We start from the raw sequence: 19,022 nt of genomic DNA, 5'->3' as shown, positions 1-19,022 counted from the left end.
ATTTAGGATATTCAATAATGGTTCGCGATGAGAGCGTGCAGAAAGACTTCGTGGCGTGTCATCTAACGCGAATGCGCGATTGCTGTCATAAAACTGAGTCATGCATCCTGCCCCGTGTATTATTTGTAAACGATTATAAACGAGGTCCGAACGGATCATCCTATTAAAAAAGTACGTTCTGCCGCCTAGTTTGTTGGCTGCAGATATCGAACAAACAATATAAAGCTTTGACGTGCAATATGAAATTGAAGCATAACATGCATAATTATATTTGTGATCATTGTGGAGCGCACGCAATACTGAATAACTCAATTACTTTCTCAATAAACACTTCACTGTTATCAATTTAATTATATAAAGATTTATTCCATTTATATCAGCCTGCCATCAAATTATGTAAATATGTAAATGGCAAAAAAGGTTGTGCGCATTAAAAAATATATTATTTTTTATAAATGATTTGAAATAAAACATATTTTTATATGTAACAAAACTATTTTTCTTTATAGTGTTCATATATGCTTTAAAAGGCTAAAATCGATGCAATGAATCATTCACTAATGCTGATTGAAAAATCATTCATCTAAAACATTAACATTTAAAAAACTTAATACTTATTTGCTGTTGAGATATTGACTTGTCATCAAATAAGAGCAATTAATCACGCCATCGTTATGTTAAAATCATCTTTCATATGTATCGTGTTTTGCATTTCTTAATGAACGGTGTTTAAATGTCAGGTTAGGTCCTTGTATGATATTGTACAGTCTGTCCGATGCTTTTGAAAGTTCATAGTTGATAAGTTGCTTTATTTAACCTATACTATAAGGGTATGATTTATAAAAGAGATGAAGAGCCTAGAGAAGAAACAGTAATCAGTAAATAAAAGGTGCAAGCCTTTCTATAATCATCGATCAAAGGCGAATGGATTTGGAAAAGAGTTATGTTCGCTTTTTGTCATATCATTAACCCATTCATGCCTAGCGTCCTGAAAAAAGGACACTGCAAACAGCGTAGACCCAGATCTGGGTCTGCGCTGTTTGCTTAAAGAAATTTCTGTAAGAAATATTCTAAATATAGAAATAAATATACCAGACACCCCTACTTTTGGAAATAAATTGATCAAATTTAGAAGAATGGGAGAGTCCACTGGGCATAAATGGGTAAATGTTATAATATCAATGCAATATATAACCGGCGATCCTGTAAATACCAGTTCTGTATTAAAAGCATATCCTTCATACAAAGATGTGCCTCATATCAGCTTTGTATTACTGGTATCTGCATGGATACACACGAGTATGATCATATACTAAAATAACTATTTAGCCCAAAGTAAATGTATTTCTATGTAAACTAAAAAATGTTTGCTTGCGCCATCTTTCAAAAAGTTTTGACAGTATGCAAATTACTTTACACAAGTATATTTCATAATCCCAGCTCCTTATTTTGTCACTTAATAATAGTTCTGTGAATGATATTTCCACGTTATAGACCACTACGTCTGCAACGTATCAACTTCACATTGTAGTTCAAAAATATGTTTTGTGTTGGATTTCTTTGTGTATACACTGAAACCACTTCTAACGCAGCACTTTTCTAGTTCTAATGCCATTAAACTTCTAAATATATTTGGTTGAAATGTCATATGTTGTCAATTAAAGGGGCCTTTTCACAGATTTTGGCATTGTTTTAACTTATTCATTAAATGCTTTATATTGATAAATGTAAACATTGGATCGTAAAAGCTCCAGTAAAAAATCAAGAAAAAAAAATAAAAAGGAAAAGAACATTGCCCGGAGCAGGTTTCGAACCAGTGACCCCTGGAGTCCTGCCAGAGTCCTGAAGTAAAAACGCTTTAGCCTACTGAGCTATTCCGCCGAGTACACATTCTTGATGTATTTTATACCTTATATAAGCAATCTTCGTAGTTTCACAAAATTTAACGACAAAAACAGAACTCTCCAAATTATTCAATCGTTTCGCGTTGCAACGCTTTATAATTTTCAGGTTTTAAATTCGTCAAAAGATGCATATAATGGCTATATTAGATCATAGTTAATGTTCAGTATTACTGTTTCCTCACAAATATCATAACTAAAACGAAAACTTACAAATCTGAAACAACTTTTTTCAATTTTGTCAATTTACCAAAGCGTGAAAAGATCCCTTTAAGCTCATTTTCTACGTGTGTGGATTGAATTCAATGACGCTCTGATACTTCTTCAACGCGTTCTACGTTGGATAACTCTATCTGCAGATGCCGATGGAAGTGTGTTGAAGTATATTATTTCCTTTTGTATATTATTATTGCTCTTTTAAATATCGATGGAAAAAGCGCGTAAGTTTGGATGTTTTTTTTTTCAAACGCATGAGTGCGCAATAAGACGATTGCAGGCTTCTTGATTGTTTAAACTGCACTATATTTGATCATCACCTTGTATTTTACGTGCAACACATGGTACTTGTTCAGAACTAAACAGCAACATGATCACTATTGTCACCTGCAAACAGAGCACAGTATATTAAACCTCCTCCTTCACAAGGGATTCCAACATAAACTTGATTACATAATTAAACATGCATATAATAACCTCAAGCAGTATTCTATGCAGTCGACTTTCTGTTTTTCGGATGGGTCACGCAAACGCCTTATATCAACCGGCTTTTGAGCTTTATGTGCATCGCTTTATGTGTTTATTGATCCTACTGTTTACTTAAGTATACGGGCGAGTTTGTCTCTCTCCGGTTAAAGAAAGTATAGACCGTTGTCCGAAATAGAAAATCCAATACAGCGATACACCGAGACATTTCTTCGTTCAACGGTTGATACTGATATCAGCTGAAGGCACCTTCAAAAGGTAAATATATATACTAGGTGTTTTAAGATCTGATTCGACAAGTTTACATAAGGGAAAGTGTTAAAAGCTGAACACGGATGTATGTCATCGAGAGCTAAATCTTCACTGGTGAAATTTGAAGTAATAGTAATAAGCGTCAGAATTATATAGTTGTAGGGTTGAGTTTAGGTTAACGGGGATGGATATTTAATATACAACATTGATTCAATTATGAGAAAGACAATCTCAGTGTAATTTCGAACACAGTGCAGCTTTAAAAGATTTTCAATAATAACATATTCACATTTCTACGATGAACGTGCATGGAATCAAATTGTCATTCACAACAATGAAATACCGTTTTATATAATTGTGTATGAATACGTAATTTTGGTGAATAAAGCAATACCTCAGACCAGTTTTAGATGCTGCGCATGAGTGAAGTGAAAAACGTTTAGTGATGTGAAACCGTGGACTAACGTTGTAAAGAAACAATAAAAATATTATTTTAATATAAGGTACGTGTACATGTTTTGTTGATTTTCATGTATTCAAATACGAGAAGGTGTTTATGTAATCAGTTGATTTGACAGCAACATATGCGTATATTTTAAGATGCATTCATGAATGAAATCTAAATCAGCAGCAATGTTTCTTACACAATCAGTTTCTTTTCCGACAAAAAGGCCGAACACTTGTGTGTCTGACACGTTAACCCTTTTATGCTTAGCGTCTAAAAAAGGCCTTGTCAAAAAGAGTAGAACCAGATGAGACGCCACATGATACGGCGTCTTATCTGGGTCTGCGCTGTTTGCTTAGAGGAATTTCTGTAAGAAATATTCAAAATAGAAATACATATACCAAACATCCCTAATTTTGGAAATAAATTGATCGAATTTAGAAGGATGGGAGAGTCCACTAGGCATAATTGGGTTAAGGAACAGTGACTGGTATATTCCAGTGGTTGTGATCTTTCAGTCTGCACGATCTAATGGTTAATAATTACGCAATAAAATGCATCGATACTTAGTTTCATGACTAGCTTAATAACTTGTTTCTGGTTTCTTTTCTAGTTTCTTTACTTACTTAAAAACGCGCCTTGTTTAAATTAGCGGTGCTGGTCAGCCAAACAATTTTTTACAAATAGTCCTTCATGATTGCTAACCACAATAAAAACCATCTACAATAAATCGATACAATTAACTTGTTCAACAATTATTTATATTTATATTACGTTACAAATTATGTGCATGAGTAATGTTGTTTTTTGAAAAAACAAAAACAACAACATACTGAAGCAGGGCGTTTATATAGTAATTTATTCGGTAATAGCCCGCCTATATCTATATGCCATTTGGCTTACTGCCCTCATTTAATCAAACCGTTTAAGGATTCGTTTGATTAACGCTTGCAAGATAATGGGTGCGGCATATGCAGATAAATAGATTTGTACATATTTTCTAACTACGATTTTAAACCTCTACTTCTCACACATATAGATATTGTAGTAAATGTGGAACATAATATATGGATATTTATGGCAGCATTGATGGTCTTCGTTTAGATATTTCAAAGTCGTTTTCGAATTCATAATTGTCTGAAGCAATCATCATTACCGGTATAAATGTTGTAAATGTGTGTCATTAAATTAAGTGTTCTTTTGATAATGTAAAGTATAGTCCCACTCAATATAGTTTACTGAACACGAATTGGCACATGAACAGTAAAGTACCGTCACTTCGCATCCTCTTGATAATTTCCAAGTCCAACATAAATCAAGTGATATATTTAAAAATCACTATATGAGACAAGATTAATTTCAATGTTGGTAATTTTACGACACGTGTTTTTAACCAAATGCAATATTAATGAAACTAATGAATGTGTGTTTATGTAAACTATTTGATTTTTACTGAATTCCTGATAAGTGTCTCAAATGCATGATACTTTGTTTAGTTAAAAGGCACAATGAGCTTAGTGATTTAATCAGTTTTTGTTTGTGACGTATACGTTATTTTTCCATAATTATTTTACCATAATGGCTTTGATATATTGCCTGTAATATTACGGTGCGGGAAATAAATGGTTTATTGTCGACAGAAACTCTGCAGTGACCTTCAGTTGTTATTTTACATAAGGCTAAAGCTATCATATTGATTCCATAACCGTGAACATATGCCTAAAACAATTAAGTTTCGACCGAATTATAAAATAAAAGTAAATATAAAAGGAACGAAATTCCTTCTGTATGTACTGTTTCGTTGTTTTTGATACATGTATTACCCTTTACTTTCGATAATGTTGCAAGCTCTCATAATTTCATCATTTGCAATATGTAATTTTCCATCTTGTCTTGAATCAATGTCATACGAATCAAAGGAAATGTGTTGCTATCATTTACAGCCAACTCGTTGACCACTCGCATATCGAAACATTTACCAAACCATTCATTAATTTCCCCAAGGTACTCAGCCATTCAGGCTCTGGAATTGACCAACATAGTTTAGCGTACTGAGCATTCAAACGTATAATTGTAAGACGCAGAAAGCATTTCTAAAAGGTGACAGTTCAATTACGGAAAACAACCTAATGTGTTGCTGTTAATTTAAGAACATCGGATGATGATTTCCTTGAATAGCGTGCGGACGTATATTAAGAATGTGTTGGCTGTTTCCTTCAGCGAACTCCGTAAAAGCATTTACTTGTAACTAATTCCCAATTTTATCAATGTTCCTCAATATGTTACGTTTGTGTTCAAATATTAAACTGTTTGTATTTGATGAGATAGTGTGTCAGTCATCAGACATGCTTTAAAATGTTTTTAACCCATTGCATGCTAGGAAATTTATCGTCTGCTAAAATGTCGTCTGCTGAATATCTAAAATTAGCATTTCTTCGATTTTTTTTCAAAAAATACTATCAGAATAGCAAAAGTTTGGATCCAGATGAGACGCCACGTTCCGTGGCGTCTCATCTGGATCCAAACTGTTTGCAAAGGCCTTCAAAATTCGGTTCCCGCACTGAAAGGGTTAAGTATCGATCAAGTTGCTGGCAATGTTTATTTTATGTCATTTTTGAAACTTGAAAACTAAGAATAATAATTGTATTTATGTAACAAGTTGTTTAACACATGTGCTTAAATTGAACATAAAACATGTGAAACTGCGAGAATCAAAATACAAACGTAGAATGTATACGCATTTTGTTTAACCATATCATGAATTGCAGAATTAAAAGACAACATAGGTTAAAAAACAGGTTATCATTTGTGTTTTTGATTTATAAAGAGATGCGCATGAATACTATAACCAGGCCGAATAAATTCTGGACAAATCTTGCACAGTGACAATGAATATCTTGCACTATGAGATATATGAGATAAACTAAAAAGTTTAAAAAAACTAAATTTGTGTGTTTTTCATCTGTTCTGTTCTTTTCTGTTTTTCACATAAGAAACCAATACGACTAAAGCAGCATTTTTTCCTCAAATTGTCATGATAAGCCTTGTGCTTCCCAGATTTGTAAGACGATGATAACATTATTTTCATGCTGAATTTATTCGAGTTAAGTCGACCCAAGAGACAACTGATCATGTACACCAGACGTTGAGGCAACTCAATTTCTATTTTGAACAGTCTACTTATATCAATAATATTCAAATTTGTGTAAATGTACATTTATTTCGTCCATTTTACACCATTCAATAATTGAATACACTTGTTTAATTAAATCATTACTGTGTCCTAGGACAGGCCGGGTATATCAATGACTATAATGTGTCTGTTGGATATATTTGGATATTTGGATAAATTATAAACACACCTTTTTTGCATATATTAACTATTGTTCGAAAGACACAAAACAATCTAATACACACACAATTTCTTTCACAACTTTTCTCACAAAGTGGAACCTAAATCTAATCAATTGACTTTCTGGTCTTCGGACGGTTCGCATTAAGTAGTCGTCTTTGGTATGAGATTTATTTACCTATTGGACCGTAAATCTACATTTGTCGAGTTGCGGCGGTTGCGTTAAGAAAACAAAACCTAAATACCCAATACAGCGAATAAAAAAATCAGTGCTCGCTCGATGATACAGCTTAATATCTGATACATATAGATTTAAAACGTAATTTATAAATACTCGATACTTTTCAAATCTCATTTGGCAAGTGGTAAGAAGATTATGTGATACAATCTTAAACGTTCAAATATTTTAATTGCACGTTTTTTGTAAAGCACTAAGTGAGCCCTTCAGTGGTGAACATTGTTACAAGGAAGGAAGCATAAGGACTTTATTGGCTTGAGGTATAGGCTCTGATAATGAATATTTTATATATAGCTATGAATTATTTATATAGAAATACTGATAACCTTATATAATCGGGAACATGCCATTATATAATTATTGACGGTGGACAAGTTAGGTTTGTCACATTACTTAATTATAGTCCATGGAAGCAAAGTCGAAGAATAACAAAATAAAACGATGTTGTAACTGCTTCTGTTAATAGTATATGGTTCGTTTATACTGAAACATCACAAAGTTTGTGACTCCATGTGAACGCTTTATGTAAACGAAAGCGCGTCCTTTTTAAAGGAAATTAAACAGTTGCATGTTCCATATTTGTAAAGTGCAAAACAGTTACTGTAGTAGTGAACTAAAAGCGTGGAGCTATTGCTGTAAAGAATTAAAACAAAATTGTATTATAAACGGTAAGTGTAAACGTTTTGCTAGTTAATCTAATCTTATAATATGCGAGTAATCAAAACGAATACATTTAGTTAAAGGATTTTTACTTACATATTACAATGCTTATTATGACATCATATACAATTCAAAAGATTGTATTTGCATTAAATTTAGTTATTATATAATATGGCAGAAATATTATGATCAATTAACAATGTCATGGACTTCAATTTAGATATCCAAATATTGTTTAAGCTACAAAATTTATAATTGTGAAGTAGGAAGTGAAATACATTCAGCTTTGCAGAAAAGTCATTTGCAGAAAGTCGGTTAAATTGTACCTTCTCGTATACTCATACGCGCAAAACGGCATATCATTATTATTATTATTATTATTATGATTATAATTATTATTATTATTATTATTTTTATTATTATAGTTATGTTGATTTTGTAATTACTTTAAGAATGAATGCAGTATGCTATACATTGTTGAGTTATATTTACATATACTGTGATTTTGAAGACCACATTGTAAAAAAGAAATGTTATTTCTTAATATGTTATCTTCGTGAAATAAAGTTATTATTATTATTATTATTATTATCCAAATTATCAGTACACAGAATTGTGTTAAATACCGTAGAAAGCCGAACGTATCTTTGTTGGTATATGCCGCGGTGTTATGCCTTGATTATATTAGGATCGACTATTTTAAAACATAATCAATACCTTGCCATTTTGTGCACTTTCGTCCTAAATTCAAACTGTTCAATATTGTGTTTCAATCGCCGTGACGCAATACTTAATCAAAGTCAGAGGAGCTAAATTGACTTTCGTTCGGTAACTGTTTCCTCTAAGGAATGGGTTTGTTCACATTGTCATACATTTTCGAATTATAATATTTAATTGATAGAAAATCAAATTATTGTTGAAATTAAGTATTATTAAATGTTTAAAACTTGGTCTGCAAATAGTTGCAAACATAATAATATATACAATATAAATAGAAACAATACACCTATTTATTTTAGCTCGATTGCATCGAAAGCATAAGGTTTATTGAAACGCCCTCGAGTCCGTTTCCTGGGACTAGCACCAGTTCTTGTTGTCTTTGGGAGAAAAATAAAGAACACACCCACTGTCGAAATTCGAACGCGAATTTCCATAACGCCACGGCATACTCTATAATAATAATAGAAATGCAAGTAATTGTGATTTAACAATGTGTTTAAAGCTGTTTGGAATACGTCAACAATGATTTTTATGTCAGTTGAATTTAATGATTAATTTAAGTAATCGATGGTAAAGACTTTTTGTTCATTCACCAAATCTATGGCGTAACAATATATGTGACAAATCGGCATAATAAGCGGAGTAATACTCGATGCAAACAATGTATGTATACCAGTCGGGGCATTAAAATGCTAAAAAACATATTAAAGATCCATGAAATTGAATTGTTTAAGTTGGTTTTTTGAAGTATGTCTGCATACCTGAAAGGATCATGGCAAATATATACATACTTTACCGTCCGAATGTTATTTTATTTACAAAAAAAGCATGATTTACCGAATTAATTCTAAGAAAATGTCATTCCGAATTATATATTTGCATATTACGTATAAGGGAGTTGCTTATACAGTCTGTAGCAAAATCAAATGCAATGCGGCGTTCTAATCATAATCAATAGGGGAACGTCTGTGAATTTTAAAATTGTGACAAGAAAGAAGAAATAACTGTTTTCATATAGTGTTGCAGTTGGTTTCTGTTATTTGCCAAGTTATCCCTCCATGTCTCTTAATAATCAAGCGATCACCGGGAATTCGTCGGGAGATAACCAAATTGTTGTTTGTGTATGTATTTTGTTCAAGGGGCTTATGCGTAAGAAGCAAATGTTCTAACCGCGAGAAGCAAATGTTCTAACCGCGAAAAGCAAATGTTCTAACCGCGAGAAGCAAATGTTCTAACCGCGACGCTAAAAGCATGCGCAATTCGAACAGCTCGTGATTTTAACTACATGAAATTTTTGAAAGGGAAGGGAGCTCTGGTTGTAGAAAGGGTTGGTAAGTTTCGCCCATAAGGTAATTGAATTAAAAACAACCGGAGAACTATAGATAGCTAAAATTTGTTGAGATTCTTAAAAAATGAGTTTTAAGAATGCGTTGAAATGCCTAAGCCACAACATATAGATCTTCGATATGGTTTTAACAATATTATTTTTTTTTAAGTCATATTTTATTAAATTGTCTTTTCGTAAATTTTAAACAATATATTTATTCGGTTTATCATTATCCCCATATGTAACGTAGCAAGTTTAACGCAACACTAGTTCATAAATCATCACAGAACTGGAACATATAACCGAATGAAACACAATTATCAACGAACATTAAGGATCATTGCAACGTTTCTAATTCTGTTCGAGTTTTTTCTTAAGGCCCGTTGGTTAAAATCAGAAAGTTTGCGATGGGTTTCTGCATTCATAAATATAGTAGTTTTATCATGTTGTTTATGAAAGCTGTAAATTAAAAATAATGTATGGTGTGCTGTATTAGTTTTTGTTTATGGAACATTTAACTAGTTTTAAGATGGAAAAAATGTGTATTTTCAAAGCCCAACATGTCGAGAAAAAACATGTCAATATGCAATTTCGTTTTCTTCAGGTAACGTACATGTATGTAATAATTCAATGTTGAGCTGTATCAATCATTGATAGTTCGGGGTATATCACACAAAAACTATGTAATTACGTACAAAGAAATGACGATTGTGAATAGGCGCACAATGAAGATTGCCATCAATTTTACAAAATGCCGAAACAAATAAAACGTAGCACGACAACACGTCTTACTAACGTCGTCGTATATCTTACGTCGCAAACGACAAAACGGTCGTCATAATAAGCCTAAGACGTATCATTGTGAGACTAAGAAAGCTTCCTATGAAGTCACTTAATGACGAAAGACAGTTCAATTAATGGAAACTATCCTTGGTGGGTTTGTTGTGAATTTAAAAAAAAAGCGTTGTTCCATCTGACAAAAAAAAGCGTGCGGATAAAACTTAAGAAGGTGTTGTTTGTTTTATTACATGAACGAAAGAATTTCTTTGTAGTCGAAATACGTTTTTTTTTAAGTGCCCTTAATTGTTATACACATTCAATATGCAACCATTGTGTTAGTAAAACGTTGTTTAGTAAGAGGTTTATATTAACGATCTTTGTGATTTCTATCAAAGGTTTATCTTCTAATACTATAAGTATTTTACCTCAACTTTCCTGCTTGCTTAAACCCGATTTATTATGTGCAATGAGTGCCTGAAACTTTTAAGTGGAGCAATGTTAAACCATGCTATGTTTTTCAATTAAACGAATAATTAAGTTTTTTTGTGAGTGTAAAAATACCGGTACGTCATGTCCAGGCTTTCTCAAATGGCAATGTTTCTTATGTACGATGGGCATTTTGTCTATAAGGCAAGAAAATGTATTACTTTCACAAAGTGCATTGCTTCCAGGTTGAAAGCTTGTGAGATAAATCTATTTCCGCGACTATGTTATCAAAATAGCAATGTTCTGTAATTATTGGTTTTGATAGACTCATTAACGTTTCTGACATCATACTGTTCAATATTAATATCATAGTCTAGACATGTCCTAGTATGGCAAGCGGTTCGACGCATAATCCCAAGAAACTAGTATGGCAAGCGGTTCGACGCATAATCCTCAGAAACTAGGTTTCTCATGCGAACCTAGGTTCTCTGAGAACCTAGATTCTCTGAAAACCTAGGTTCTCTGAAAACCTAGATTCTCTGAGAACCTAGGTTCTCTGAGAACCTAGGTTTTCAGAGAACCTAGGTTTTCAGAATTACGCGTCGGACGGCGTAAACTTGCTCGTTTGGAATACGGGACACATATTATTCATGGCGCAGGATCAATGGGGTTCACATATGATTACACACGGGCTGGACAGAATGAAAACATGCCGTTAAGAACTTTATTTTTGCAAATATCTCAAGTTATTGAAATATGTTTGCAAAGTCTTTAGCGCTAAAGGTTTTCTTGCAGTGTTGCCGATATCTTACGATTGAATAATACATTATTACACATAATCAATAGAGATAAAACTTGTATTTTATACCATCATGATTGCTTCCTACATGTAGGTCACAGACATACTTAAAATAGAAAACTGTACCGTACAGTCGTTTGAGGCCCGAACAAGGGAACTGAATATTTGAAACTCATTTAATGCTGTAACAATGTATTATGTAACGATTGATCTGAATTTTTTTTTTTCGTCTCAAAATAATATTTACAATTTAAGACGTATTTCATAAACAGTTCAATTTTTTATTAACGTGTTCAGACCAATGTCGACCGATTACTTTACTAATTTCATTCCTCAAGAACACCCATGCACGGAAACATGAACAAGAGGCCCATTCCTCTATCCACATTTCGTAGAATATTACTGAGCATTGTCTGAACATTGTTCAGAAAATGCTCTTGGGGAGAAACATTCACGGTTTCACGCCTATTTCTATTCATTTTACACATATGCCGCCAGCGTGTACCAAGCAATGGGAGACAACTGGAGGTTAATTATGGAAAGCGGTTCGACGCATAATCCCAAGAAACTAGGTTTCTCATGAGAACCTAGGTTTATGAAATCCCAAGAAACCAGGTTTCTCGCGAGAACCTAGGTTCTCGCGAGAACCTAGGTTCTCATGAGAACCAAGGTTTATGAAATCCCAAAGAACCAGGTTTCTCATGAGAACCTAGGTTTTCATGAGAACCTAGGTTCTCATTTGAAAACCTTGGTTTACGCTTGAGAACCTAGGTTCTCATGAGAAACTAGGTTTTTCATTAGAACCTAGGTTCTCATAGACACATAGAACTTAGGTTCTCATGAGAACCTAGGTTCTCATGAGAACCTAGGTTCTCATTCTGAGAACTTAAGTTCTCGTTTGGTATCCTAGGTTTTCACAAGAACCTAGGTTCTCATTTGAAAACCTAGGTTCTCATGAGAACCTAGGTTCTTATTTGAAAACCTAGGTTCTCATTCTGAGAACCTAGGTTCTCATAAGAAACCTAGTTTATGGCAAGCGGTTCGACGCATAATCCCAAGAAACTAGGTTTCTCATGAGAACCTAGGTTCTCAGAATGAGAACCTAGGTTCTCAGAATGAGAACCTAGGTTCTTGCTTGAAGATTGCACATGGCTTTAAGAACCCAAGTTTTCAAATGAGAACCAAGGTTTTCATGAGAACCTAGGTTCTCATTTGAGAACATAGGTTCTCACGAGAACCCAGGTTCTCACGAGAACCTAAGTTCTCATTTAAAAACATAGGTTCTCATGAGAACCTAGGTTCTCAGAATGAGAACCTAGGTTCTCATGAAAAACCTAGTTTCTTGGAATTATGCGTCGAACTGCTTGCCATATCCGTGGTTTTCATTTGGAAACCAAAGGTTCTCTGAGAACCTAGATTCTCTGAGAACCTAGGTTTTCGTGAGAACCTAGGTTCTCGTGAGAACCTAGATTATCATTATGAGAACGTAGGTTCTCATGGAACCTAGGTTCTCATGAGAACCTAGGTTCTCTGAAATCTAGGTTCTCTGAAAACCTAGGTTCTCTGAAAACCTAGGTTCTCTGAAAACCTAGGTTCTCAGAAAACCTAGGTTCTCTGAGAACCTAGGTTCTCAGAGAACCTAGGTTTTCAGAAATACGCTTCGGACGGCGTTAACATGCTCGTTTGGAATACGGGACACATATTATTCAGGGCGCAGGATCAATGGGGTTCATATAAGATTACACACGGGCTGGACAGAATGAAAAAAACGCTGTTAAGAACTCTATTTTTGCAGATATCTCAAGTTATTGAAATATGTTTGCAAAGGATTTAGTGCATAAGTTTTTCTTGCAGTGTTGCCGATATCTTACGATTGAATAATACACTATTACACATTACCAATAGAGATAAAACTTTTATTTATACCATAATGATTGCTTACTATATAACAGACATACTTAAAATACAAAACTGTACCGTACAGTCGTTTGAGGTCCGAACAAGGGAACTGAATATCTGAAACTCATTTAATGCTGTAACAATGTATTATGTAACGATTGATCTGAATTTGTTTCAATTTTTAGTCTCAAAATAATATTTACAATTAAAGATGTATTTCATAAACAGTTTAATTTTTTATTAACGCGTTCAGACCAATGTCGACCGATTACTTTACTAATTTCGTTCCTCAAGAAGTTTCCTACAAGTTTCGTTGAATATTACTTAGCATTGTGTGAACATTGTTCAAAACATGTTCTTGGGGAGTAACATTCACGGTTTCACGCCTATTTCTTATCATTTTACACATATGCCGCCAGCGTGTACCAAGCAATGGGAGACAACTGGAGGTTAATTATGGCAAGCGGTTCGACGCATAATCCCAAGAAACTAGGTTTCTCATGAGAACCAAGGTTCTCATGACAACCTAGGTTCTCATGAGAAACTAGGTTTATGAAATCCCAAGAAACCAGGTTCCCATGAGAACCTAGGTTTTCATTAGAACCTTGGTTCTCATGAGAAACTAGGTTTATGAAATCCCAAGAAACCAGGTTTCTCATGAGAACCTAGGTTCCCATGAGAATCTAGGTTTTCATGAGAACCTAGGTTCTCATTTGAAAACCTTAGTTTACGCTTGAGAACCTAGGTTCTCATGAGAAACTAGGTTTTTCATGAGAACCTAGGTTCTCATAGACACATAGAACTTAGGTTCTCATGAGAACCTAGGTTCTCATGAGAACCTAGGTTCTCATTCTGAAAACTTAAGTTCTCGTTTGGTATCCTAGGTTTTCACAAGAACCTAGGTTCTCATTTGAAAACCTAGGTTCTCATGAGAACATAGGTTCTCATTTGAAAACCTAGGTTCTCATGAGAACCTAGGTTCTCATTCGGAGAACCTAGGCTCTCATTCTGAGAACCTAGGTTCTCATGAGAAACCTAGTTTCTTGGGATTATGCGTCGAACCGCTTGCCATACACGCCAATCTAACCGGCAAAGAACTTTAAAGGTATACATAGGACAACTAAGGACATTTTAATACTTGAATACTTTAATTTCATTTTCCTTGTCATTTGTTGTCTTAAAGGGACCTTTTCACAGATCTTATTAAAGTTTGTCATATGTAGTAGTACAAAACAGCTCAAGTAAAAACAATAGTAAAATAAAGACAGAAAAGAGTAATCCTCAACTGTGCTCGAGCCACTGATCCTTGGAATAAAAGTCTAGCGCTGAAACCACTCGACCATCCGTGCTCATCCAGTGAGTGGTGTATGCTATACTTTATATAAGCAATCCTCTTAGTGTCACAACATATAACGATAACAACAAAACTCTCAAAATATTCAATCGTTTCGCGTGTGTGACGCTTTATAATTTTAAGGTTTTTAAATCGTCAAAAGATGCATGAAATGGATATTTTAGAGCAGGGTAAATGTTCAGTATACACATATGGTTCCTCGAAATTATCATAACTACAGCGAATGGGAGAATCTGAAACATTTTGTTCAATTTTGTCAATTTACCAAAACATGTAAATGTCCCTTCAACCTGTGACGAAGCAGTTCTATATGCTCGAACAAGGATGCAACAGCACCGTGCCGTCAATGTTATTATACATTTTATGACCGCTTATGTTCACAATAGCCCTGAAAAATAAGCGAATGCGTCAATGTTTCGTCAATTAACATGTATGCTTATCAAAACTTTTTGGACACCACGTGTACATCTACTTGTTAATGTAACAATAAGGTTATGTTAATAAATTAATAAACTACTTTATTACCATTTGATAAACGCTTGTATATGTCGCTAGTTCACAAAAGTGCCTTGGACTTAAGATATTTATTATACCTTTTTTTTTAAATATTAATGATTTAAATAATACATTATGCTCAATTAACAATCAAACATAAAGATACAACAGTGACAAAAGTTATAAATGTGGTATTGTAAATTAAACATATCAATTTGCTTATATCATATCATAAACAGACATTTTTAAAAATGCACGCACATACATACAGTATAGTAATTATTAAATTTAATCTCAAAATGCTTAATAATTATAAAGAAATACCTTAGGCATTAAAAAAAACGCCAAATGAAGCAATACTGATACTATCATATCAATCAAAATGCCATGAAATAAAAAACACTAAACATGTTCTTGCGTCTCTGTTAAAAACAGTATCTACATTTAGTTGTAGTCATTGAACCATGGGCACATACGCTTATTGTAGTAAAGTTTATTTCTATATAACAACTGTTGCACTATTGGTGTTATGCTACCGAAAATGTTTTATGAATACAATTTTGCTCAGGCAGACCAGAGGGGTAACCACGTGACAGTCAATATGGCGACGTTCATTTTCATCGTATTAATTTTCGTTAGATATACAGACATTACTCGCTGCACAATTTCTAAGCGGGATAACCTTATTACGCTCCACTAAGAAAATTTGCGGGGAATAAAGTCGAGATATAAAGCGAATTTTAATACAAAATAAACGCTTATCACCTTTTACTGATATGGCTGGAAAGTGAAAGTCATTAACAAAAAAAATTTAATAAAGGGTGTACAACTGCGAAAAATACCTGTCACGACATGGACATTGCCATCGTGACTATTACGTGATTACCCCCTCTGCAGACTATCGGTTTGAAAATAACATTTTAAAGCATTATATTTATGTTCAATGCACATGTGATAAATGTACATACGGTATATTTCATGTTGTTTTTTCAATGTCTTTATTGTGCTGTTTTTATTCAGCAAACTTTGGACATGTTGTAAGTTCACAATCCTTATGATATCAAAATACCGTATCGTGTATCAATTCACTGTAATAATATTCCATTCGGGTTGAGGAAACTTTCTTAAAATATTCTGGGGTCAGCAATTTCTTCAACTGATGTTTGATTACCACTTGTATCACAACTTATTTCAAAATATAACTTTTATTCCCCGCTGAATTGTGCCATTAAGTCTACTTTATTGACAATCAGAATAGCGGACAGAGACATAATATTCAATTATCTGAGTTGAAACGGTCAGCATAATAAGGCGCAAGGAGACTATACGTTCCACTTGCAAACGACACAACGGTCATCATCCTGAGCTTTGGGAAGTATACTTGATTTAAATGAGGTCTTAAGATGATTGAAGAAAGTTGAATTACTGATAAGGTAATCAGATGGTGGTTTTAAGCAGAAGATCGTGTTTGCAGACATTGTGTATGTGTGCAGTCAATATTATTTTTAGCAGATACAGGAAGATATGATTGCATACTTATGTTAAACGTTCGCAATTTAAATGTTCTTTTTGTCATTGTATTTTTAAAACATTATGAATGTATCGAACATATATAACAATCCAACCTTAGTACAGGGCATGCTAATTTTGCACAAAAAAGCGGTTAATGGAAAATATTTTCATCAATAATTACAACGTCAGTGGTGATTGTTTACACAAAAGTGTCCAAATTATAGTATAAGTATACGTTTCTCGGTTGTCGATGGACTATGTAAATGTTCGCATCGGATTTTGTGTAACACTTTTCAACATGCTTCAACTTACAACACATCGGTTAATACACGTTTATTGGTAAATGAGATGTTTGGTTTACAAAGTGCATAACTGGTTTAGCAAATACACATGGCGACTGGAAATGTAGGTATTAAGTTAGAAACATGGATGTTAGGTAAAATGTATGCAATCAAATAGGTGACGCGCATTGTTTTAATTTCATATGGCAGTCTCAATTTAACATAACCAAAGCATTATGTTTCTATCGATTTCATAAACTTAATGCAGCGACATCAAACTTATTTATTTGATCACTATTTCTGAGAATAGGCGATGAAAAGATTACCTTAATAAAACGTGAACACAAAAATGTATTGTCATACATTCTCAATATTTTTCCAAGGACAAGTAATCCTCTTTGTTTCAATAACAGTTCTCTCCTTATGATCATTGCTTCCGATGCTATTGATTTCAATTTATGTTCCGGTAAAGGTAATAAAAATGGCAAATGTCCAGTTTTTATTGCTTTTGATAGACTCAAAAAGTTTTTATATGCGAAGTGGTGGCATGTAATTGAGTTGTTATATCCCTAGAATTCTACTCATAGCATCCTGTCCATTATTTTCAGCAGCCTAGACATGTCTTTAGGATGTTGTAAAACCAGCAGTTACAACATCGTCGTAGTAAATTATCCAACAACTATTACGAAGTGGGACTTGCGTTCATTGAAGTCTTATTTATGAGTATTTTATGATCATTGGTGGCCAGATATCACGTGAATGTGTAAGCTGTGTTGGTAAATGGCAGAAAATTTGAATATGTAAAGATAAAAACAAAACCGGATAATTTGAATACAAAAAATAAAACATCTACAATCAAAAACAAAACTCGAAATAGAATCTTAGAAAGAAAACAAAAAAAAACATATTATCGATCGAATAATTATTTTCAAGACGTATTGTGTTTTTCATGATTTAGACATTTGCATAAATAGCATTTTAAGCCTTCTCTTAACTTTTAGCAAGACTTATGTTTTATCAGATTTTAGTGATGCTCACATATAAATTTGTAAATTATCTGTTGATGAGTTCAATTAAAAAAATCCTATATATAATATGTAATCTCTCATGCTGTTTTAAATTTGTCAACTGGAGCTCATAACCTTAGTATCTGGGTGTCTAGTTGATTTTATAGTGTATATATATATATATATATATAAATGTTATCTCCCATGCTGTTTAGAAACTGCATGTGTTTTAATTTGTCAACTGGAGCTCATAACCTATCTGGTTGTTAAGTTGATTTAATTTTATGCTATGCTTATGTTTTTTTAGTTAATTTTTATTATTTTTCTATTTCTCTATGTATAAAGTATTAAATACCTATGTTTTAGATAGAGAGCTGTCTCTTATAACTCTGTACTGAGTGGCAATACACATGTAATCTATGAATAACTTGTATGTGTATATAGCTGTCAAATATGTGTATTGAAGAGACGTTAATAAACTATTAAAACTTTGCATTGTGAATTAATTATTTTGCATGATGAACACTGTGATGTTAGTTGCAAACAATCGACTTGCTGATGAAACATTATGCTTCAGTTAGTATGGCGCCTCGTTTGTGGCCGTTATTATAATACACAATTCATAAAAGCTTTTCCGGTGTTTCTTAAAATCAAGATCGGTTAAAAAAATCATTTGACATAATATACCATAACCATTTGCAGACACAAGGTTCATTATTCAAATATGTGTTGTTACTTAAATCGTTGTATTTGCATCATTAAACATATCATATTTAATATCTTTATTGTTATCATTTTAAACAATACACATGGCACATAACTCATCAACAATGTTAAAATAACACTAATAATGGGTCATACATCGTTTAATT

General features: G+C 33.3%; 1 protein-coding gene across 3 annotated transcripts in view; it reads left to right on the top strand.

The window, feature by feature from the left end:
- The window catches only part of LOC127882370 (N-acetylated-alpha-linked acidic dipeptidase 2-like), a 99,077-nt gene that overhangs the window by 39,341 nt on the left and 40,714 nt on the right, over window positions 1-19,022 (top strand). The window contains exon 1 of one of the 3 annotated variants that reach the window (XM_052430969.1): window positions 2,904-3,358. The exons of the other annotated variants lie outside the window; for them this stretch is intronic. The gene's annotated coding sequence lies outside the window, so the exon portion shown is untranslated. Of the gene's footprint in view, window positions 1-2,903; window positions 3,359-19,022 lie in introns of those variants that run through there. 3 annotated transcript variants of the gene reach the window in all.

The sequence above is a fragment of the Dreissena polymorpha genome, chromosome 5, assembly GCF_020536995.1.
Source record: "Dreissena polymorpha isolate Duluth1 chromosome 5, UMN_Dpol_1.0, whole genome shotgun sequence".
Lineage (NCBI taxonomy): Eukaryota > Metazoa > Mollusca > Bivalvia > Myida > Dreissenidae > Dreissena > Dreissena polymorpha.
The sequence above is the reverse complement of the archived record's forward strand: the minus strand, read 5'-3'. Positions and strand labels throughout refer to the sequence as shown.